The sequence below is a fragment of the Macrotis lagotis genome, chromosome 1 (genome assembly GCF_037893015.1).
Source record: "Macrotis lagotis isolate mMagLag1 chromosome 1, bilby.v1.9.chrom.fasta, whole genome shotgun sequence".
Classification (NCBI taxonomy): domain Eukaryota; kingdom Metazoa; phylum Chordata; class Mammalia; order Peramelemorphia; family Peramelidae; genus Macrotis; species Macrotis lagotis.
In genome coordinates this window covers 778,128,724-778,153,761 of record NC_133658.1, presented here as the reverse complement: position 1 = coordinate 778,153,761, position 25,038 = coordinate 778,128,724, and the positions used below count along the sequence as shown (strand labels likewise).

Here is a 25,038-nt window from a genome sequence, read left to right as displayed (position 1 = left end):
AAAAGGGCCAGGACTCTGTGAGCAAAGGGGAAATCCTTCCCCCTACCCCCAGGACTAAAATTCAGATAACAGATTGAAAGCCAGGAGTGAGAATGAGTATAAGTTAGGAATTTATATTTAACAATGGAACAATAGAGGTCAATTTGCATCACAGTAACTAGACAAATTTTAACTGTATAAAGGATTACAAAATTTGTTTCCAATTACAAGTCTCCTATATCCAAAACTCCATAACTCCCTGCATCATAATAACTCCCTGTATCAGCAATGCTCTAAAATTTCAAAATTATCTTCATTTTTAAAAACTTTTATAAAAATTTATTTAATTTTGTTTTATTCGGAATTTAAGAAATTAAACAAGAATTTCAGTGCCAGTAGAATATTCACTAACTTTGAAAACTTAAATAACATAGAGTGGAGTATGTATGTATTCCTAAATCATTCCAAAGAATAGATGATAGGCAGATAAATATATAAATGAATGGATGGATGGATGGATGAATGGGTAGATAGATAGACAGATAGATAGACAGACAGATAGATAGATAGATAGATAGATAGATAGATAGATAGATACTGCATTATATATCTATATGAATATAGATATATAAAACACTAATATATTTTATATTTCTATATTCATATATTAAGAACTAATGTATCCATTAAATTAATCACTATATATATATATATACATATATATGTATATATATGTATATATATATATGTCAAGCAATGGACTAAATGACTAGGACATACAAATGAACTCTTACTAACAGAATTTATTTTCCAATATACTAATACAATGCATAATAGAGAACTGGAGACCTTCCTCTGACTTAACATTAAACCATCATTGCTTAATTACCCTTTTTCTGTCTGGTCTTCAAAATCCACCCATTTACCCTACTATCACTCCATGTTTTTCATAAGAATAGCAGGCAGGCCTTTATTAGATGCCCCTGATGTAGCTACACATTAAAAATGAGAAATGAGGTTAGTCTGCTTATTCATGTTAGCATTATTTTCCTATAGTTTTCCCCATATGCTCAAACTTTCTGAAAACTCTCTACCATCTCCACCAGACATGAATAGAGAGGCAGTCCAGAAGCTTGAACCCAAAAATTCTGGGCAAATCTTATAGTAAACATAGTGGGAAATAATCCTGATGAAGCTCTTATAATTTAATTTAATCTGCAAGTTCTAAAATCTCTTCCTTCTCAATGAAGATTCAGAAAAGAATATTGAAACCAAAGTTCTTAGTACTGTCAAATTGTTCAAAATCAGGGACAAATATGATTTCATCAATGAAAACACTAAAGAAGATACATTACCTTTTGTCATTGTCCTTGAAGAAGCATAGGACTTTTCTATTGAATCTCATATAATACTTCATAATTATATATTGCTTCTCCCTTTGAAATGAGAGCTCTTAGAAAGCAAAATCTGTCTTTACTTTTGCATTTGTATACCCAGCCCTTAGAAAAGAGTTTTATACATAGTAAAGAATTTAATAATTGTATTCATTCATTCATTCATTCATTCATTCTTATCAATACTTCGTGATTATAGCTAGTTTGCATCAAATTGGCATTTTGGATCAGGATCAGGATCATATTAAACTCTTCAGATGTGTACATCATGGGGTACTTGACTAACCATATTCCTTAGGTTTATTTAACATAATTTAAACATTTCATGCAAAGCAATTAGCCTTCAGAATGAAAGAGATTGAACAAAATTTACCTTATTTTTTTTCAGGTGAAATAAATAGCATTTTTTTATGTTTTATTCATTCTTATTTAAGAAAACCCCATTTTTTTCAAGAAAGTGGATTGATAATTGTATGCTGAACATAAGTAATCTAATAATTTGCTAATAATTCACTAAAAGACTTCAGTGACCCTAATAATTAGGGATCGACATTAGCACACCAAGGAATCTTATATATTGCATAAAGATGACATCAAAATATGCCTTTGAAAATTCCTCTAAGATTTAGAAAAAGAAAAAGAAAATACAGATAAGGTGAAAATTTAGAAACACTGAATGGCAAATTCCTAGTAGAATCTAAGCACCTTGAAGACAAGAATTTTTAGATTTTTTTCTTTTATATCACATCAAACTATGTAATAGTTGTACAAGTAGGTACATGCTAAATGTTTATTAAAATAAATTGAACCAAATGATTTTAATATAGGATTTATCTTATTTATCTTACTTTAAATATTCACTCAAGAATAATGACTGATGTAATTCCTTTTATATCTCATTGAATTTTTACCATCTAGGGACTTCTGGGGTAGAACCAAGATGGCGCCAAGAAATGAACATGCTCCAGAAGCTTTCCCCTACCCAAGATAAATGAAGCTTTTGTTTTGACATTCACTCTACAGATCCCACCAAGAAAAAGAGAAGAATCAAAGAAATTTTCAGCTGTAGATATGGAGTATCTTTAGTGAAGTTTGTCTCTTTGGTGGAAAGAGAGAAGTAAAGTCCAGATGGCAGGAGAGCAAGAAAGCCATTAGCCACAGTGCAATCCAGATCCCAACAGCTTAACAACAGCAGAGTTCCTGGCAGCTAGAATTTTTACCATTTATCTCTACGGTTAGATCAATCAGAATCAAAACAGATGTGTATGAATCATCTGAGTAGCAAGAGGGAACAACCTTGATATATACAGGGTTGGTACTAGTCTTGATACCAATGACAATCACAGGGGTTCAATTACCATATGTGTTCACAACAGGAAGTGGAAAGTTAAAGTCATTAATTTATTTGTAGAGGAAAAACAATAATCAGACCTACATTAATGAAAAAATTTACCCTCATGATGAGTCTAGATTACCAGTTAAATTGCTCTCATTCATTATTATGCAAATAACAAGAGCTGAAAAATATAAGTATATATGGCATTTTAAAGTTTATATATTGTTTGATTTGATTTTTGCAATGACTATGATTTATGTGCCATTATTATCCCAAATTTACAGATGGAAATAAGGACAGTAAAGTACGGTATATAATTTCAAAGCAGGAAGGCTTTGATATTGCCAAAAACTATAATTGTCTTTAATGCATTGTCATGAAAAATAAGAGTACAGAAGGATGTGGATGTGGTCAGTCAAATACCAGTTTTCTTTTAAAGGTATATGCAGCATGGCGTGCTTAATGCCTGGACTGGGATTTAGGAGGAACTGGGTTCAAATTCTAATTCAGTTGCATTCCAGTCCCACATCCCTAAACAAGTCACTTAGCATTTGTTAGCTTCTATTTCTTCAACTACCAGGTGTTTTGTAAGGCTTAATTCCAATATATATAAATAGCAATTTTTAAAGTGACAACTTGAATTTGCTTGAGTAATAGTCACATTGTCTGCTTCAATGCCCATCAAACACATTCACACTGAAAATATGTTAAACAGATGCAAACCTTAGCTTCTTTAGAAAATCCTCTTGACAATCTTCTAAAATTAGGGTGAGGATCAAATGGGATAATACTGGTAAAAAAGGGTCTTATTATAGAGTATGGCATAAACCAAAAGCTTAATAAATTCTTGTTTCCTCCCCTTCCTTTTCTGACACCAACCATATGTGACCATGGACTTGTAATTACCCTCTTCTTCTTTCAGACACCCCCTAGAACTTGTCAACTGAATTATTAATGGTTAGAGTAGAGGAGTTTCCTTTACTAGGAGTTGATAACACTGCAAAAAATCAAAGATTCTACTTCCAAAACATCTAGCCTATATTGTCCTAGATAGATAGATAGATAGAAAGAAAGATATAGAAATAAATATAAATATATGAAGGTCTTATATGGAAATATATGTATATTTATGGACATATAGTTTCATTTATAATGTCTTTGAATATATACATGCATATATAAGGTTTTTATGTATAATTGATATATATGCATATAAAATAATTTAATGTACACTTATATAAATATCATTAAATATACATGAATAATAACATAAATACTTTTATTTATCTAAATATATGAACAAATCTTTAAAGACCTTTTCATATATTCATATGTATGTATATGTGTCTATATATGTCGTTGATTGAATTTTGTCCTTTGTTATCAAAGAGGATCAAACTGACATTACCCTGTGGGGGTCAAGATACAGTATCTCAAAATGTGACTAATAAGACCAGTGTTAGCTGGGAACGATCTCTCAAAAGTCTGACACTTATAGTTCTTCTGACTATTTGGATTTGAAACGTGTTTTATCTCATGTTTCTTTTGAGCTACTTACTGCAATTCTGTTTTGCTCACATACACCTTTTTTGTTGTGAACTATCTAGGCAGTTCTGTGTCAGTGTCTTCCATGTCTCCCAAATTCAATCTTATGGCGAATATAAAATAGGAAATATTTTTAACAACAAAAAAAAAAGAATACTAAGGGGCAGCTAGGTGGGCCAGTGGATAGAGCTCAGGTCCTGGAGTCAGGAAGACCTGAATTCAAATCCAACTCAGACACTTAATAATTAACTAGCTGTCGGACCTTGGTCAAGTCACTTAACCCCATTGCCTTGCAAAAAAACAACCAAACAAACACACACACACAAACAAAAAAAGAACACAATGGAAGTGTATTCATATTTTCGGGAACATGTTCATGCCACTAATCAATTGGCCTTATCAGCACAGAGTAGTTGAAGTGCACCACAGGAGTTTGAGCCAAATAAAAGTCTTTAGGGCATCATAAAAGTGGTTTGAATTTTTACAATCAAATAGCAGATTGTTATGGTCTTTTACTGAATTTTCTTTTGAACCTGTCCTAATCCATTGATCCATTATTCTATTTCTTAACCAGTACCAGGCAATTTTGATGACTGCTGCTTTATAGTATGGTTTTAGATCTGGTAGAGCTAGGCCTCCTTCCTTTACATTTTTTATCAGTTCCCTTGTTATTCTTGTGCTTTTGTTACTTCAGATAAATTGTGTTACTATTTTTTTCTAGCTCAGTAAAGTACTTATTTGAGTAGTTTAATTGGTATGGCACTGAATAAGTAATTTAACTTGGGTAGAATTGTCATTTTTATTATATTAGCTTGACCTAACCATGAACATTTGACATTTTCCCGATTATTTAGAACTGGGTGTGGAGAGCTTTATAATTGTATTAATATGAATTCTGGGTTTGTTTTGGGAGGTAGATTGCCAAGTATTTAATGGTATCTACAGTTACATTAAATGGCATTTTTCTTTCTATCACTTGTTCAAGGGCTTTGCTGTTCATATATAGAAATGCTGATGATTTATGTGGGTTTATTTTATAGCCTGCTACTTTGATCAATGCTGAAGAGGTTGTGGGAGGATTGGGACACTGATGCATTGCTGGTGGAGTCGTGAACAGATCCAACCTTTCTGGAGAGCATTATGGAACTATGCCCAAAGTGCAATAAAACTGTTCATACCCTTTGACTCAGCAATTCAAATTCTAGGATTATATCCAGAAAAAAATTAAGAAATGGGAAAAGTCCTACATGTTCCAAAATATTCATAGCAACCCCTTTTGTAGTAGCAAAGAATTGGAAATTTAGGGGATGACCATCAATTAGGGAATGGCTAAATAAGTTATGGTACATGAATGCTATGGAATATTATTGTTCTATAAGAAACAACAAATGGTCAGAAGGATGGAATGACTTATGGGATCTGATGCTGAGCAAAGGGAGTAGAGCCAAAATAAGAATTTACACATCAACATTATGAGATGAACAACCTTGATGGACACAATCCTTGTTGGCAGTCCAGAGATCTAGGACAACCATATTTGACAGATTATGAACTATATTATCCCCAACCAGAGGAAGAAAAACAAAACAAAACACACAGAAAAAAACACCCCTACAAAATCTGATGAACATGTTATAAAAATTATCTCTTATGTATCTCTTTCCCTTAATCCTAATTCCTCATGCCAAAAACTATAAATTTGTAAATATTTTTGACAAATTATGTATTTAAAGTGCCAACCTGGCCAATATACATACACACAAACATATATATTATATATATATATATATATATATATATATATATATATATGCACAAATGGATGAAAATAAAAAAACTTTCTATAAAAAATAATTTTTACAATCAGGGTAAAATTGAATTTAATCTTCCTTCTTGCTAAATCAAGTGTCGTGAATCTCTCTAAATTTTGTATGTATTTTACTTTCGATGAAGATAAAAGCTACTTTCTTAGAAATGGATGAACTGTCCTGATGGCAAACCCTGAGAAATTCTTGTTTTTCATTTAGCAGGTTCTAAATTTCCTCATCATTTTCTTCAAACAAATATTGACGTTTGGAAGTGTTCTGGCTGAGAAGAGTAAATGTGGTACTTTACAGCAGATCTCTGAAAGATATCCACTCCTTTTTTGTTCCATTGTTACAAACTGTGTGTTGATTCTACTGCCCTCCAATGTAGCAATGAACTGTTCCCTCTCATAGAAGTACTTTAATTCACTGACATTAAGTCTTCTGGAAGTTGACTTGCCTTGGCATTTACAGTTTTTGTTGAATGTGAATGTTGGGTTTGAAGGAGACATATATGACCAGTCCAGCACTCTGCCACATATCACTTTCATCACTCCCACATCCTGTCTGTCTCGTCCCCTTGCAATGACATAGTCTATTAAATGTTTATATTTGCTCTAAGCTTGCATCTACAGTTTTATTGTGATTAAATAAATGGAAGACAGTTCTAGTGATGAAGTGGTCTTTAGATGTATAAGTTATTCAGTAGCTGTTGATCATTTTGGTTCCTGCTTCTGGATCCATTCCTCTCAAGAATTCCCCACCATGTCTGATAATCTAAGTCTACTCTGGTGTTAAAGTCACACAAAATTATAACCTAGTCCTCTTTTGGCACATCATCATCATCATCGTCGTGGTTAGCATCATCATAAATGTTGAGGATCTCTAGGAATCCATAATTTTTTTCTTTGACCTCATAAGGGTTTTTCATGCTGGTAACAAACACTCTCATGATGGTGGCAGTAGTTTGGATTGCAAAACAATTGCCAGTTTCATGGCATTCCTTGTTGCTGAGGTTACTCTAGGAAAATGTATAAGCAGTTATTACATCACCAAGGTGGTCTTCAGTTGTCAAACTTGTTTCATTCAGTGCTGCTATTTGGATACTATACCTGATGAGTTCTCTTGCAATAAGAACTATTTGGCTTTTAGATCTACTAAATGTTATGTTATCCATAAGCATGTAGACATTTCATGTACCTATAATGAGTAGAATTATCTTTACAAAAGTTTTACTCAGTTGTGAGAAGAGATTTCAACCATAGTTTAGGGTCCTAGTCTGCCACAGAAAGCAGGTCAGGGATGGATGGCACAAGCAATTTGGGAGCACTTTTTCTAGCCCTTTCTTCATGCCAGGAAATGAGTAGTGTGCTCCTTAAAAAACAACTGCTGGGGTGGCTAGGTGGAGTAGTGGATAAAGCACCGGCCTTGGAGTCAGGAGTACCTGGATTCAAATCCGGTCTCAGACACTTAATAATTGCCTAGCTGTGTGGCCTTGGGCAAGCCACTTAACCCCATTTGCCTTGCAAAAAAAAAGCTAAAAAACAAACTACTGCTTAGGCACCCAGAATGCTACTGAATCCCACTGCTGCTTCAGTCTAGTAAGAATATAACTCTAGGGCCTGTGTTCAGAGCTGTGACTACAACTTCTATTGTATCTTCACCTGCTTCTTCTTCACTGGCCTATCACCACAAGACTTTGAGGTAGATAAAAATGGTAAAATTGTATGGGTGACATGATATGATTTCCATGAATTGAATCTAAAGAGGGAGAGTTGCTTTTTCAACTTTACTCTCTCTTTCAGAGTCATTGGAGTCCAGTGGCAAGACAAAAGTCAAAATGGTAGGTAGGATCAGGATATAATGGAGGAGTTTGGATTCTCCAATGTCTTCACAGCACCTGCTGCAGCCACCTTCATGGACAATGGAAAACATTGTTCTCATAAACCAATTCTGTTAGAGGAAGTCTTTATATTATTGAAGTAGACACCCACTAATTCAGCAACAGTTGTGAGACCCCTTGGTTATGATTTTTTTTGTTGCTACCACTAGCTTTTTTTTAACTTCAACTGAAGGATAACATACTTTCCTACAGTCTTTTAACTTTACTCTTTTTGTATCTCTCTGCTCCAAATTGTAGGATTCTGGTTTTTAATTGATTTTTCTATCTTCTTCTGTTTTATGCGAGAGTTCATCCCATTCACATTTACCACTATGATTACTAACTCCAGATTTCCCATCATCCTATTTTTTTCCTTTTATCCATGTTTTTCTCCTTTCTCCCTATTCCTTCTCAACAGTATTTTGCTTTTGACCAACATCTTCCTCAATCTGCCCTCCCATCAATTAGTCTTCTCTTTTTTCTTTCCCCTTTCTCCTCCTAGATCAATCCCTCATACCTCCTTTTTCAGGTCCCTTAATACTTTCCTGTAGGATAAGATAAATGTTTAAATCCAATTAGAAGTGTATGTTATTCTCTCTTTGAACCAAATCTGTTGAGAGTAAGATTTAATCTTTATTCACAACCTCCCTTTGTTCCTCTTACTATAAGAGTTCCTTTGTGACACTTCATGTGATGGAGCAGTAGACAGACCACTGGCCTTGGGGTCAGGAGAATGGGAGTTCGAAGCCAGCCTCAGATATTTGACTTCCTAGCTGTGTGATTTCAGGCAAGTCACTTAAACCTGACTGCCTCACATGCAGGGCCATCTCCAGTCTTCCTGATTCATATCTGGCCTCAGGATACACATGGTTCTGGAGGAGAAAGTGAGGCTGGTGACTTACCACAGCACCACCTCATTGAAAACCAATTCATATTATTGTCATGGCAACATTTCCCTGATATCATGGTCTTCTTCAAGAATGAAGTACAGAACATTATCATGTGTTAGGATTTATCCTCTTTGGTCTCCTCCCACTACACTCTTTTTAAAAGTCATTTTTTTAAATATCATCACATCATAAACAACCTATACAGATAACATCCTTCCCAGTACACTCCTTCCAACAGTGCTAATAAAAATACAATTCTCAAGAGTTATAAGTATTATCTTCCCATGTATTCATGTAAATTGTTTATTCTTATTGACCAATACTTGTTCTTTCCATTTACTTTTTTATGTATCTCTTGAGTCTTGGATTGGGAGATTAAATTCTTCTGTATAATTTTAATCTTGTCATTAGGAAAGTTTGAAAGTTACCTGTTTCATTGAATGCCCATCGTTTCCCCTGAAAAAAATATTCTGAGTTTTACAGGGTAGTTGATTCTTGATTGTAATCCAAGCTCCTTTGACTTCCTTGAATATCATGTTCCAGGTTCTCTGATCCTTTAGTGTTGAAACTGTGTATGCCTGATTGTGGCTCCTTGGTATTTTAATTGCTTCTTTTTTAGAGCTTGCAATATTTCTTCTTTACCTGATAATCCTAAAATTTGGCTACAATATTCCTTGGAGTTTTTATTTTGTGATCTTTTTTTTAGGAGGCAATTAATAGTTTCTTTCAAGGACACTTTTACCTGCTCTAGAGTACTGAGTGTTTTCTTTGATAACTTTCTGAAAGATGATGTCCAAGTTTTTTTTCTTTAATTGTGATTTTCAAGAAGTCCAATTATTCTTAAATTTTCTCTTCTGCATATATTTTCCAGATTGGGCATTTTTCTTAGGAGATAGTTTGCATTTTCTTTAATTTTTTTGTTTTTAATTTTGTTTGATGAATTCTTTTTGAATTATAGATTTAATAATTTTCACTTGCCCAAATCTATTTTTAAAGATGTATTTTCTTCATTTAGTTTTTTTACCTCCTTTTTCCATTTGACCAGTTCTACTTTTTAAAGTATCATTTTATTCACTCAATTTTTGTGTTTCCTTTTTGAAATATTTCATAGTTCTCTATGTCCTAATTTTTCTTCTATCTTTCTAATTTGGTTTTGAAAATCCTTTTTGAGTTCTTTCAGGAGGATCTTTTGAAGTTGAGACCAATTCACAGTCCCTTTTGAGATGTCACATGTAGACATTTTGTCAATTTTTTTTTCTTCTTCTGAGGTGGCATTTTGATATTCCCTGTAGCCATAGGAGATTTCTATGGTTAGGACTCTTTGTTTTGTTTTGGTTTGCTTTGTTTTCTTTTGGGCTTTTTTGCCCATTTTAAAAGTTGGCCACTGTTACTGGAGCACAGAGGGAAGAGTCCAAAATTTTTGTGATGGGCCAGTGATCTGATATTCTTTCCAAACTGAGCCCTCAGGTCCTGGCAGCTTGCTCCCTGATTAGGACAGCTAGATTGAGTCTCCCCTATTATACCAGACTCCAGGTCTTATAGTATGCCCTCCATACTGGGACTGAAACCCTCATTGCTGGTATGTTGTATCACCAATCTACTTAGTCATGACCATTGGGCATTACTTACTGATCTGCTCTCTATTGAAGAGACCTACTTTCTTGTTTCCTGGCTAGACTGGATATCTAAAGTTCAAAAGTTCTTTCACTGACTTATTGTTTCTGTTGCTACTGAGTCTATTAGCGGTCTTAATTAAAGTTGTTTCAGATAGAAACTGGGAAAAGTTTTAGGTGCTTCCTACTTCTCTTGATCATCTTGTCTCTGCACAGGAAGTTCATCTCAATTTATTTTTCTAAAATAGAGTCCTTTAAGCATTTTGTTTTCTCTTTTGTTCAACGGAGTAATATATAATTTATAAATATTCATTCATTTCACTTATATTATCAGATTTTTGGCATACAGTTGAGCAAAATGCCTCTACATTATTGATTTTATTTTATTTCCTTGTTTTGGTGATAAATTCACCTTTTTTTTCATTTTTGATACTAATAATTTGGTTTTCTTCTTTGTCTAATGAAATTGACCAAAGGTTAATTTATTTTTCTTGGACATTTTTTCTAAAAACCTACTTTGTTTTATTTCTTAGTTTAATAGTTTCATTACCTTCAATTTTATTGCTATCTCCTTTGATTTTCAAGATTTCTATTTTGGTATTTAATTGTGGATTTTTAATTTTCTCTGTTTCTGTTTTTATTTAGTTGCATACCCAATTAATTGATCTCCTCTTTCTCATTTTATTTATGCATGCATTTAGAGATATAAAAGTCCCCCTAAGAACTACTTTGCATCTAATAGTTTTGGAATTTTATCTCATGAACTGAGAAAGTTGAATTTAATATTTCTGTTACTAATAAATTTTTAAATTCAGGTCTTCCTAACTCTTAAGTTGGTATTCTATCTGTTACATCAATTTCTCAATACTGAACACTGTGATCCTTCTAAGACAGTCTATGATTATTTTGACTTTCATAAGACCAGTTCATATTGTCTGCATTGTGATAGCTAAAACAGTTCTTTTCTTCAAAGAGCTTGAATCTCAGCAAATGAAAAAACACTATATATATTGAATTTGACATTTTCACCACTTTTGGAAGGAAAGGGTTATGCAAATATTAGATGCCATAGAATTTTGAGGAGATGATTAATCAGTTCTTAATGCCTGAAGAGATGGACTAAAGTTGCATTTTAGCCACTTCAGCCAGGGGAAGAATCTTTTATTTTTGGAATATACAAGTATATTTTATTTTCCAATTATATACTGTTAGTTTTCCAACATTCATCTATTTGCAAATTTATGTTACACATTTTTTCTGCCACCCTCCTTTCCTTGGCAGTGGAGTAAAAGTTACACATCTATTTAACATATTTACTTATTAGTACTTTTGTGTAAGAGGAATTAGGACTAAGGGGAAAGGAAAGAAAGCCATGAGATAGGAAGGAAAACCATGTTTTAAAAAAGTTAACACTATATATATATATATATATATATATATATATATATATATATATATATATATATATATATATATATATTTTTTTTTTTCAGATTCTGTGACTTTGTTTTTTGATTGTTTGTTTTTCACCCCTGGATGTGGATGACATTTTTCATACCAGATCTCCCATGGCTATCCTTGTTCTCTGAACTGCTAAGAGGAGCATCAACCATTGTAGTTGATCAGTTGACAATGCTATTGTTAATGTATATAATGTACTCTTGGTTCTTCTCCTCAAGAGAAGAACTTAATTGTTGTACTTTAACAACTAACCCAACAATTACAAAATATCTCCCCATAGTGATATTCATAGGATATAAAATAAAGAAAATGCCTTAAAATCAATTTTTCTAGTAGATATGCTCTATCATCTACTTAAATCAATAGAGGATAGGAAAGAGAAAATAATAATTATTAAAAATAATATTTTATTATTTCCAAAGTGCATCAAAGTTTACAGTTCCTTATGTACAGATTATGTTCTATAATTATCAGTGCAGCTTTTAGATCTGATAACTTCAAACTTCAATAAGAGTTTTGGAAGCTCCTATGTTATCAATCTCATTTCATCTCCTAATAAATATTAGATATGTGTTATTCTTAGCCCATTATATAGATGAATAAACTAAAAGTAATACAAGCTAAGGTTTTTTTTTTCCTCAAGTTCTCATAGCTAATAAGTTTCTAAGACAGAATTGAAATGCAGGTCCTAATTCCAAATCCAGTACTATTTACATACCTAATGAAGTGCCTCTGTGTATACAAATAATCATGAATTTAGTTTCCATTTGCAGGGAGTGAAGAGCATGGATGATGGAAAGAAACTAAAAAATTATCTAATATGGATTGTTGACCCTAACCTGACATTGGTTCCTTATTCTTTTGTCCATTTTTGATGAAGTTATAGGAGGTGCTACATTTGAAATACATTCCATATTATTGCCATAAACTAATAATAAATGAGAATATAATAGTGAATAGAACATGCCTTAATCTGATAAAGAGCATTTTGACTCTGAAGAAATGAGGTTGTTTTTCTCATTAAAGTGTTATTCACCTACCTAGATAATAGCATTTTCAGAGAAAGAAACCTTTATGAGAAAAAAAATGTTCAAAGTAAAGTTCAAAGTATTTTTTTTCTACATAGATAATATTAAAAATTGGAAAAAATATCCTGGAGAAATTTTAATGAACTTATAAATTTTTTCAGGTACATTTTTATCTGTAAAATTTTTTAAAATATTAAATTACTTTTGTTTAAACACTATTCTAGGCACTGTAGAGCTATAAATATTATACATGATATAGTTCCTTTCATGCCTACTGACATCTTAAGTGGATACCCTAAAAATGCTATGTTAAACTTGATGTAACCTATTAGCATAGAGAGACCTAGACATTGCTTTTTATAATTATCATAGGACAATATATATGTGGAAATATTTCAGTACCTTTTGACTAAATCTAATTCATTAAAACCCATTTATAAGACAGAAAAATCATTAAGAGCAATCTCCAGTGATGACAACTACACAGAAACACCACAATACTTGACTGAAGCTATTACTGAGATGGTTCTGTCTTCACAATGATATAGTACTGCCTACTGTAAAATTTGATTAGAGGAATTGAATGATTCGTATGCAACCTTTGTCCTCCCAAGGTAAAAAGTTTATAGTATCATGCTATTTCATAGTAGAAAGGGACCTCAGTAGCCATCTAGTTCAAAACATGTATGTACACATACACTTAGCCCTCTTAAACATGCCCAATGAGAATTCACGTGAGTTTACTAACTTTAACTGTGAGGTAGTTCAATAACTTCCATGGTAATCCATTTTGCTTTGGACTTTGTATAGCTCTAATTTTTAATAAGTCTTACATATAACAAATTTCTTTTTTTTTAGACCACAAGAAACTCAAGGGTATCAAACCAAATCCTATGGTATTTTTAGCACAAATAAGTTTGGGTATTTTTTATACTCAGCCCTTTAGAATTCTCCTGTTTGTGACTATAACTCTGAAACCTTGCAAGACAAAGAGAAATATGGTCCTGTTTTGTCACTAACCATTTAATAGTCTAATCTATTGTTTGGGACAAGAACTTTAGAATTTAAATTCTAATCTTTCTAAAGCTCTTTAAAGCCTTGGCTAAAAACTTTTATAAGCTGTATTTTTCATTTTGATTTAGAAATGTAGCTACTTGGGTCGTTATAGACTTGTCAAGATATTTTTTACACCTGAAAGTTTCCCACTTTAAATTTCAAAGAAAAATATCAAGGTCATTCATGTTTCTCTTTAGATTGTTGCCTCTGACAGTATTCATTAGATGAATGCATTTCCTTAGAGCTAGCTAATCATAATCCCAGAATGCCAGTATATAGAGGCATATGTATACATGCACACACATACGCACATACAGATGTTTTCTTTATGTTGTCACTTCTCTTAAATATTCCTGGCAGAATATCAATTTTGCATTTTATAATAATTTGGCTTTCAAATACCTTTTATGATTCTCTTTTGTGCCTAAAATGTTTTAGAAACAGATGTTGCTCATAATCTCATCATTCATTGCTTCCACATTCATTTCAGCAAAAACCACGGAACTACCAGCAAAGAGGTGATGTATCAGATAAAGTGCCAAACATGGAGTCAGGAAGAATGACCCCAAGAAGACTCACTTAATTTCCATCTATCTCAGATCCCTAAACTGTAAAACAGAGAAGGTAGCACCTGTCTCACAGGACTGTTATAAAGATTGAATAACATAGTATTTATAAAATGTTTACTTATCACAGTGCCTGGAACATAGTGGTCACTAATATAATACATATATTCTCTTGCTTTTCTCTCTAGACACATAGGAGATAAGTTACAAATATTAGCTTAGATTTTCTCTATCGGGGGGAGTCAAATAGTTATTGTATACATGAACCTGACAATATAGTTATGAATTCCCATTTTTCTTCACAAAGGCTTAAAGAGTTACAACTCAAAGTGATATCAGAAGCCTTTTAGTCCAATAAATGACCAATTATTCTTGGGTTCAGACCTTAAATGAGGGAAAAATCCATTTCCTTCCTTGTAAGTGAAACTATCTCATTTTGCATATAAGGTGAGGCTCAGAAAAGTTAAACAACTTGTCAAAACCTAGGGAAGGTAAATGGTGATGCCAGTGGACTGTCCATTGATCCACATACATCTTCCCTTCCCCCTCCATTCTCTGTCTGAAATCTTATCAAGGACTATGGTAATCTAACTGAACACTAAGGTCAGTGAGTAGGGGTAATATACAACACTGACTACCATCCTTAAATGTGTGAATTGTGAACCTAGAGTCCACAAGAAAACTATGGATAAATTTCAATGGGTCACTGAACTTCAATAGGGGAAAAATATATATCTTTGTTTATCACTAACGTTTGGCTTGTTTTATCAAGAAAAAAGACATACATACTTTAAGGATCCTGGACCCAAATGGCTTGTGTAAGGCCTCCATCTATATAGATTACAGTCCCACCACACATTAATAGATAGTCATGAGTTGCTATGCCTGGGGGAAAATAAACTATAATCTGTCTGCCACTTGGTAAACTAAGCTAAACTAGAATATTTTTTATAAATGAGACACTCAGTGCATGACTCAAAGCCATTATAGTTTGATAGGACTTCTTGAAAAGTTTGTGTTTCCCTGGCACATAGTTAGCAAGTCTAAGATTACCTCTACACCATGACTGGATGTTAGAATAAGATTTAAGTTGTTGTGATTTATAGATAATGCCAAAAATAATGGAAATCTGAAGTTGTTAAATCTACTATAGAGAAAAAAGAGATCTCAAAAGGCTAGTTTGGAAATTAGTACTGATCAAATTCACTGGATAACTGATCAATTTTCCATTTCATATAATCATAGATTTAGAACCAGAAGAAACTTTAGGCATCATTTAGTCAACTATTTTAATTACCAAATGAGGAAAAGGTAGAGTAAAGAAGTAAAGGAATTTGGTCAAAAGCACTTGATACTGGTAGCAAGTTCAAAGTCAGCATTAAAACCTATGCCTTAGATTCTAAATTCTATATAATTCCACAATATACCATTGCAGCTTTGGGCACAGTTGTTTGAGTGTTGGACCTGGAGTCAGGAAGACTAATCTTTCTGAGTTCAAATTTGACCTCAGACAATTGTTAGTCATGAGATCATGGACAAGTCATTTAATCCTGTTTGTCTTAGTTTCCTAATCAGTAAAATGAGCTGGAGAAGGAAATGCCAAACCACTCCAGTATTTTTGCCAAGTAAATCCTTAAAGGAGGCACAAAGAACTGAAACAAATGAAAACAGCAACACTTGTTTCTCATTTCTCCTAGAATTCTTCCCTTCTAAAGAACAGGAAGTGTTAGTGTGTCTTTAGGGTGTGAATGCACAATGAATATATATATTTTTATATATCTTTAAAATAAAAAAACAAAATTTCCCTTATTCTGGTCTGATTGTGCTATCAGATTTGCATGACCTTCACTGGTGCCAGATTTGTTAGATTTCACTCTTTAGCATAATATGGGCCAGAGTTGGAATTTACTTGAGAAATTGTAGATCTGGAAGTACCTCCAAAGAATTCTATTAGATTTATTTGTAAGGAACAGAACAATATGGCAGAACAATATAGACAGTTGTATAATAATGTTTTTGTTTAAGTGACTTGCTCATTATTTTTACTTAGCAATGGTAAACATTTAAAAAATACTTTCACATTCTTTCACATCATTTATTTATTAAGATGCTAGTTTGGAACACAACACCAAGTTGACAAATCTCTTTCAAATCATGACTCCATTATTTCCATAACATTCAGTCACTGGAGATAAATGCCCAAGTCAATGTTTGGAACAAAGTAGGTATCTGATGCCCATTGACTAAGTAATTGTCACTTCACATTGTCTCAAATGTCAGATGCATTACTTTAAGATAACTCTTCAAGAAATTCTTTCGTGGAATTGATTCTGAAACATATGACCAGTTTACTTCCCCTGGTCCAATTTTAATATTTCTATGAAAATACATTGATTTTTTAGAAATATGCAAGATTATTAAGTTTCAAACAAATTCTGGTTATTCAGAAGGAAGGAGATAGCATGTTTAAGTGGGCAGTGTTGGACTTATGATAAGGAATTTACCTCAGTTAGTCATCACTGAGCAAATCATTCAGTGACTTTGAACCTTAGTTTATTCACCTGTAAAATGAGGGTGTTGGATTCAATAATTCCTCAGGTCTCTTCTAGATTTAAAATTATGACTTTATTATTATTTTGATCTCATCTGACTCTGATGTCCTTCTGAAGGTAACATCTTCATCACTGTGCTGAGAGTTTCTCTTCAATTCACCACCTTTACAGTGAATGAGAATGAAAATGTAAACTCAACATAAAATCAGTCTATGGAGAACACATTTTACTTGTAAAACTATCATGCTTGAGGAGAATAACCTGCACTTAAAGGTCATGAGTAAAAGGAGTGGTGCCTACAAGTTGATATAGAAACTGCTCTGACATTTTTCAACAGAATAATTAAAGAAATGTGGAAAAACAAAATGATCTTGTATATGGAGTACTGAGAAGTGAAAAAGAAATTTAATTAAACTTGGCATTTATGATCTCACAGCTGCTCGTTCTCATTTGCTATAAACTGCCATAAATGTTGACACCAGAAAGATAGGAGCCTATTGTACAAATGATTAAAATATATTTTATTTGGCTCTAATTAAAAATGGGATGAATTTGAAGACAACACAATCTACCTGAAAAAATCCTCTCTTTTTAAATTTTATTTTTCCAATTACATTCAAAGGTAATTTTCTACATTAATCCATTTTCAAGCTTTTGAGTTCCACATTTTTCTATCACTGTCCCTTCACCCCTCCCCACCATGGCAGTGAAGAAACTGATATCGACAGCAAGTGTACATCCAAGGTTAACATATGTTCATATTAGTCATGTTGTGAAGAGGAATTAGAAGTAATGGAGATACATCATGAGGAATAAATAAAAAAACATAAAATAAATTTTAAAAAGTAAACATACTTTGCTCTGCATTCAGACTCCATAGTTTTTTCCCCTTTCTGGATATTGATGGAATTTTTCATAACAGGTGTCTCAAGATTGTCTTTGATCACTGAACTCCTAAAAGGAGTTGCATCCATTATAGTTCATCATCTCACACTGTTGCTACTAATATATATGATATTCTATAGTTTCTGCTCACTACATTTAGCATCAGTTCATTCATGTCTTTCCAAGATTTCAAGATTTTCTATAGTATTCCATCACATTCATATACCATAACTTGTTGGTCATTCCCCAAACTATAGTTTCTAGTTCTTTGCCATTACAAAAAAAGAGGTATTAAAACTATTTCTGTACAAGGTGAATCATTTTCTCTTCTGTGTCTTACAGCAGAATTCCCAATACAGATCATCATAACTGTCAAATAGTAGTCAGTTGTGTAAAATCTCATATATAGTGTTTAAATACAAATGAGAGATGATTTTTTTAGAATAAGTATTTAAACACAAGCTTATGGTCTTCTTACAAAAGAATATTTTATTAGATGGTCTAAGTTGATCTTCTCCTTGAACCCACTGTAACTTTCATTTCCCCAAAACCAATAGAATCAATATATTGAATTATCATAATTCCACTATGTGAATAAAGGATCGCAACACATAAGTTCCTTTTTTTAAGAGCTGTTCCTGGTTCCTCTACAAACATGATCTAACTTGGATAAAAAAAACAGGATTTTTTTAAAAGTCAATGATCTAAAACTTCAAAATATGGTAAAGTATTCTACATGATCTATATTTACTGATTAAATGTTTAGTTGGAATGTACTTAAATTACCTTCTTCAATTCTTCATACTGGTTCAGCACAAAAGTTCCACCCTTGCCTTCAAGGACCCCTTGAAGAAAACTTTGCCACCCTCATTTTTAATAATCTTCCTCCAGCAATCAATTGTCCCTGGGTTCATGATATCATTTCCTTTGAGGGCACATTGCATCATCATTCTTCCCCTTATTGTATAAAAGGGATAGCAGACCACACCTGTTATAGCAGTCATTGTTTGTGCAATCATCCAGCTTACCACAAAATGACTGTTCTTCAATGTGGTTGCATGTTTTCTGCATCACAGTTTCCATAGTAAATTAGTCTATGGATAATGATATCCTGCAATGAGACACTGAATGATACAAGGCACGAATTCTTTCATCACAAGACAGTCTCCTAGGTCTTTGAATTTTCTCTCAGTGCCAGATTTCCCAACATCATCTGCCAAGTGGGTTCTCACAAAAATCCAAGAGTTAGACAAAGCAGAGAGAAGTGCCTCCAGCTGCACATCAGAGTCAAAACTGCCATCTAAATATCTCAAAAATTGGGTGTCCTTGTCCACTCCTCCCCAAAACTCCTCCTTATACTTACCCATAAAGGAAAAGTTAAGGGCCTGGGTAGGCCCTTTTTGGGTCCAACATTTGAAAAGTTGTCCAGCCAGAAAGAAAGCATCCTTTGTTCCTTTGGAATTTGAAATATACCATCCTTTATGCCTTTGTATTTCTTATCTCCAGCAATTTGTTTACTTCCCTGCTACACAAGCAATAGTACCTTGATTCTCTTGCTGGGAGAAACCACAGTCTTGGATATAGTAGCAGGGAAGTCACTGACCAAGAAGTATTTGGTGAAGGAAATGTCCTATTCCGTCATTATTACAGAAAAAAGATGTTGGAGATGGAGGATTAAGCCAGTGAGAGAGGGTCAAAAGTTGGAGAACTCATTGCTGCCCTCACTGCCATTTACTAAAACTAGAATTGAATATAGATTTAGTTGTGTTATTTCTGGATAAATTGTATGGGCAATTTTATGACTTCATAGGCAGAGTTCCAAATCACTCCCCATAATAGTTAGATCAGTTCACAACTGCACCAACAATGCATTAGGGTCCTAATTTTCCTACAACTTCTCTAACATTGATCATTTTCCTTTTTTTTTTTTTATCATTTTAGCCAAGCTGATAGGTGTGAGATGGTACCTCTAGAGTTGTTTTAATTTGAATTTTCTGATCAATGATGATTTGGAAAATTTTTTTTGTATGACTCTAATTAGCTTTAATTTCTTCATTTGAAAATTATTTGTTCTGCCCATCAATTGGGGAATAGTTAAACAAGTTATGATACATGAATATTATGGACTATTACTGTTCTATAAGAAACAATAAATGGCTGTACTCTAGAGAAGGATGGAATGACTTGTGGGATATGATGCTGAATGATAACAATGTGTAATTTTGATATGTACATCAACAACATTATGAGAAGAACAACCTTGATGGAAGCAGGTCCTCTTAAAAGCCCACAGTGCTAAGACAACTGTATTTGACTGATAATGGACTACACTATACCCAACCAGAGGAAACAAAACAAAAAACACAATAAAAAGAAACAATCCTTCCAAATCTGATGAACACTTGATAAAAATTACCTCTTATATATCTCTTTCCCTTAATCTTAATTCCACATGTAATTTGTAAATGTTTAATAATATATATTTATTAATTTGCAAATATGTTTAGCTATCTACCTATGCATATACATATATACAGACACATACATATACATATACACATACACATGCACATGCACATGCATATGCATATACATGTATAATGCTAACCTGACTATTCTCTGCTGAGGGGAGGGGCGTGAGAAGGGAGAGTGGAGGGAAATGTTTAACTTGGAACTATACATGTGCAATAGGATGAAAATTAATTAACTAATTTAAAAAATGCCCATGCTGGTGCTACATAGACATGACCTGAATCTCCAAGAGCAAGAAGTCATATTGGAACATTCACCAACTTAGATTGTCTCTGTTAAGCATATAGTTAAATAGTCAGAATAATTTCTCCAGTAACCCTTGTCTATCAAAGCATATATTCTTCTGACCAATGATGTATCTCCTTTGTAATTTTAGAGAATTTAAAGTAACTTCTTCTCATTAGTAAGGAATCTTTTTCTTTCCCTGAAACACTATAGGGAATGAAGTTAAAGAAATGACTTAATCATGAAAAAAAAATGAAAAAAAGTAAATTATCTGTTCATATCCTTTGACCATTTGTCAGTGGGAGAATGATTTGTTTTCTTATAAATTTGACTTAGTTATAACATTTCAAAAATGAGTCCTTTATCAGGAACATTAGCTTGAAAATTATTTTCCAGCTTTCTACAGTCCTTGTAATCTTGGATGAATTGACTTTGTTTATGTAAAACGTTTTAAATGTAATGCAGAGAAAATTATCCATCTTACATTTTTATAATGCTCTCAGTCTCTTATTTGGTCATAAACTTTCTTCCTCTCCATACATCTGATGGATAGACTATTCCTTGTTCTCTTAATTTTCTATGGTATTGCCTTGTTTCTTTAAATTCTTTAATTATTTTGATGTTATCTTGGTATGGGGGTATGAAATGTTGGTCTGCCTAGTTTTTGCTATACTGTTTTCCAATTTTCTAGCAGTCAAATTGTGGGTTCTTATCCCAGAAGCTAGATTCTTTGGATTTGTCAAACAGTAGATTAATATTTTTGTATTTATTGTACCTAATCATATTCCACTAATCTTCTTAGATAGTACCATAGAATTTTGATGACTGCCATTTATAATATAGTTTTACATCTGATATAGCTGTCACCTTTCTTGACATTTTTCATTAATTCCCTTGATATCCTTGACATTTGGCAGTTGCTGCTAAATTTTGTTACTATTATTTCTCTATCTAGAAATAAAAGTAAGAAAATTCATTTATTAGTTTGATTTCTGTAGCACTGAATAAATAATTTAATTTAGATAGAATTGTCATTTTTATTGTGTTAGCTCATCTTACCCATGAGCAAATTTTTCCAGGTGTTTAGATCAGGTTTTCTTTTTGTGGAAAATATTTTGTAATTGTGTTCATATAGTTTCTGGATTTTTCTTGAGAGGTATATTCCCAAGTATTTAATTTTGTCTACTCTTTCTATTTTTTTGCTGTTGGACTTTGTTGCTAATATACATACATATATATGTATATATATATATATATATATATATATATATGTATAAATGTTGATGATTATCTGGATTTATTTTTATATCTGGTTATTCTGCTAAAACCATTAATTGTTTCAAGTAATTTTTGGTTGATATTCCAGGATTCTCTAAGTATACCACCATATCATTTGCAAAGAATGAGAGTTTTGTTTCTTCACTGCCTATTCTGATTATTTCACTTTTTCTTTCTTATTTACTTAAGCCAACACTTCTTTTTTAAATTTTTTATTTATTTAAGGCAATGGAGTTAAGAGAATTGTCCAAGGTCACACAACTAGACAATTAGTTTAGTTTGAGGCAGGTTTTGAACTGAGGTCCTCTTGACTCCAGGACTGGTACTCTATCCACTGAACCACCTAGCTGCCCCAATAAAAGTGGTTATAATGGACATTGTTGTTTTATCCTTGATGTTATTGGGAAGGTTTCTGGTCCATCTTCATTACATATAATTCTTGCTGATGGTTTAGATAGATGTTACCTATGATTTAAGGAAAATTCCATTTATTTCTATGCCCTCTAAGATTTTTAGTCGAAATGGGCGTTGTATTTCCTCAATTTTTTTTCAGGAATTCTTGAGAAAATCATAGAATTTCTATTATTTTTGTGTTGATATGGTCAATTAGATTAGAATATCCTAATATTGAACCATTCCTGCATACCTGGCAAAAATCTTCCCTGATCATGGTATATTATCATTTTGATTCTTTACATCAATATTCATTAAGAAAATTCGTCTATAATTTTCTTTTTTTTGTTATTTTGGCTCTTCCTAGTTTAGATATCAGCACAATGTTGATGTTATAAAATGAATTGAAAGAACTCCTTTTTCACCAATTTTTTTCATATAGTTTATACTGAATTGGAATTAATTGTTCTTCAAATATTTGGTAAAAATCAATTGTAAATCCATCTTCCCTGGAATTTTATTTTTTTTCTTAGAGCACATTGACGTCTTGATCAATTTCTTTTTTTCTGAAATAGGTATAAATATTTTATTTTCTCTTCTGTTAATCTAAGCAATTTTTATTATTGTGTATATTCATTCATCTCATTTTATGTTATCAGATTTATAGGCATACAATTGGGCAAAATTGATCATAATTATTATTTTAATTTCCTCCTCTTTGGCAGTAAGTTCATTTTCAATACTGGTAATTTTGATATCTTTGTTTCAATCAAATTATCCAGAAGTTTGTCTACTTTATTGGTTTTTCATAAAACCAACTCTCATTTTATTTGTTATTTGAATATTTTTCTTAGTTTCAATTTTATTAACTTCTTTATTTTCAGAATTTTTAATTTGGTATTTAATTGGGGATGTTTAATTTGTTCTTATTCTATTTTTCTTATCTCCATGCCCAATTCATTTATTTCTTCGTTCTCTATTTTATTCATGTGAGCATTTAGAAATATAAAAATTTCCCCTAATAACTACTTTGCTTGCAACCCATAAGTCAAAGGATATGATGTCTCATCAATGTCATTGCCTTTGATGAAATTGCTAATTATTTTGATGATTTGCTATTTGATCCACTAATTCTTTAAAATTGGTTTATTTATTTTCCAATTAATTTTTTCGGGAGTAGATATATTTATTTTTGGCTGCATATATTAAGTAATACTAAATACACAATAGCTCTAAGATAAATAACATGAAACCACTGAACTGTATAGCTTTGCCACAGTTGCAAGGGGACCTGTCTTCTAATTGCTGGTTCCATTTTCAAAGAATTGAATAATACCCCAGAGCTATATCAAAAGTCTTAAAATAGGTCCTGCTCTGAAATGACTTCAAATTAATTCCCCAGAGGGACCTGAAACTGACAACAATAATACATATTGCGTATAAAATTAGTTAAAGCTCAATTCACAAAAGTTATCACCTTTTCTCTTTCTAGAAAGAAATAAGAAGTTGTGAATTTCCTTGAATTATTGCCAGATATGTTGATTGGGAGAATGAAGAAGGTTATTAAGAGCAAAGTCAGAGGGACTCTGGTGTGCACAGATGTATTGGACACAGACTGTCATTAAACAATCATGGTAGGCTTCTCAACACTGGTACCAAGATGATTTCTCATTTGTGAATCACAATGTAAATAATAGATAAATGAAAAAGGATTTAATTATATGCTAAGATTAATATACAGCACTTCAAAAATAACCAAGTGAGGAATTGAACTTTCCATTGTGTATATAAGATAAGGCACCTCGATTTTTTCTTTCCACATTTGTCTTGCAAAGCTGCTCTTTTGGTCATTTCAAAAACCTCCCTCACATCTATTTTCGTTTTTGCTAAACACTCCATATAATGGAAGGCAGCAACCTGATTTGCCATATCTCTACCTCCTTCAGGTTTTACTGGTTCCTGCTTCATGTACACCAGTCCTGGTCTCCTGTGCTCATCATTTCAAAGATCCTTCTTGTTCCCAAACAGAATAATGGGTACATTGGGACAGAAATGCTTCAATTCTGGGATTCACTTCTCTGGGATGTTTTCTAAACTATCAAGACTATTAGTGGAAAAACATATAAATATATCATTGGTATCTAGGTAGGAAGGAAATCTAAGGCAATAATAATATTCTTTACTAGCTAAAGGCCACACAATCAACCACACCAGTTTTCCATCCCCTTCAGTATCTGCTACATAATTTTAAAACACTGTGGGCACATAAACTTCATAGAATTGTTCTCTGCTAAATACAATCAGCAAACATGTCTCCCAACATGCATGATCACCAACTATAACCAACTCTTTTTGGATGGTGGCCATAGCTCTAGCACTTCTTGAGTCCCTCCCTGCTGGTCAAGCTGCTCTATGAGCCACATATTCTAAGACTCAGAAAGTTTCCTCACAAGAAACCAATGGGGAAGACATTAGCTTCTGAGATAAGAACTCACTACTTGACAAAAATTGCCCGGAAAATTGGAAAATAGTATGGCAAAAGCTAAGCATAGATCCACATCTCACACGCCATAACCAAAATAAGGTCAAAAGGGGTATAGGATTTAGACATAAAGAGC

General features: G+C 32.7%; 1 pseudogene; it reads right to left on the bottom strand.

Annotated features, from left to right (window-relative positions):
* Positions 1-6,876: 6,876 nt before the first annotated feature.
* Positions 6,877-24,787, bottom strand: LOC141506943 (transforming protein RhoA-like; annotated as a pseudogene).
* Between the last annotated feature and the right edge of the window lie 251 nt (positions 24,788-25,038).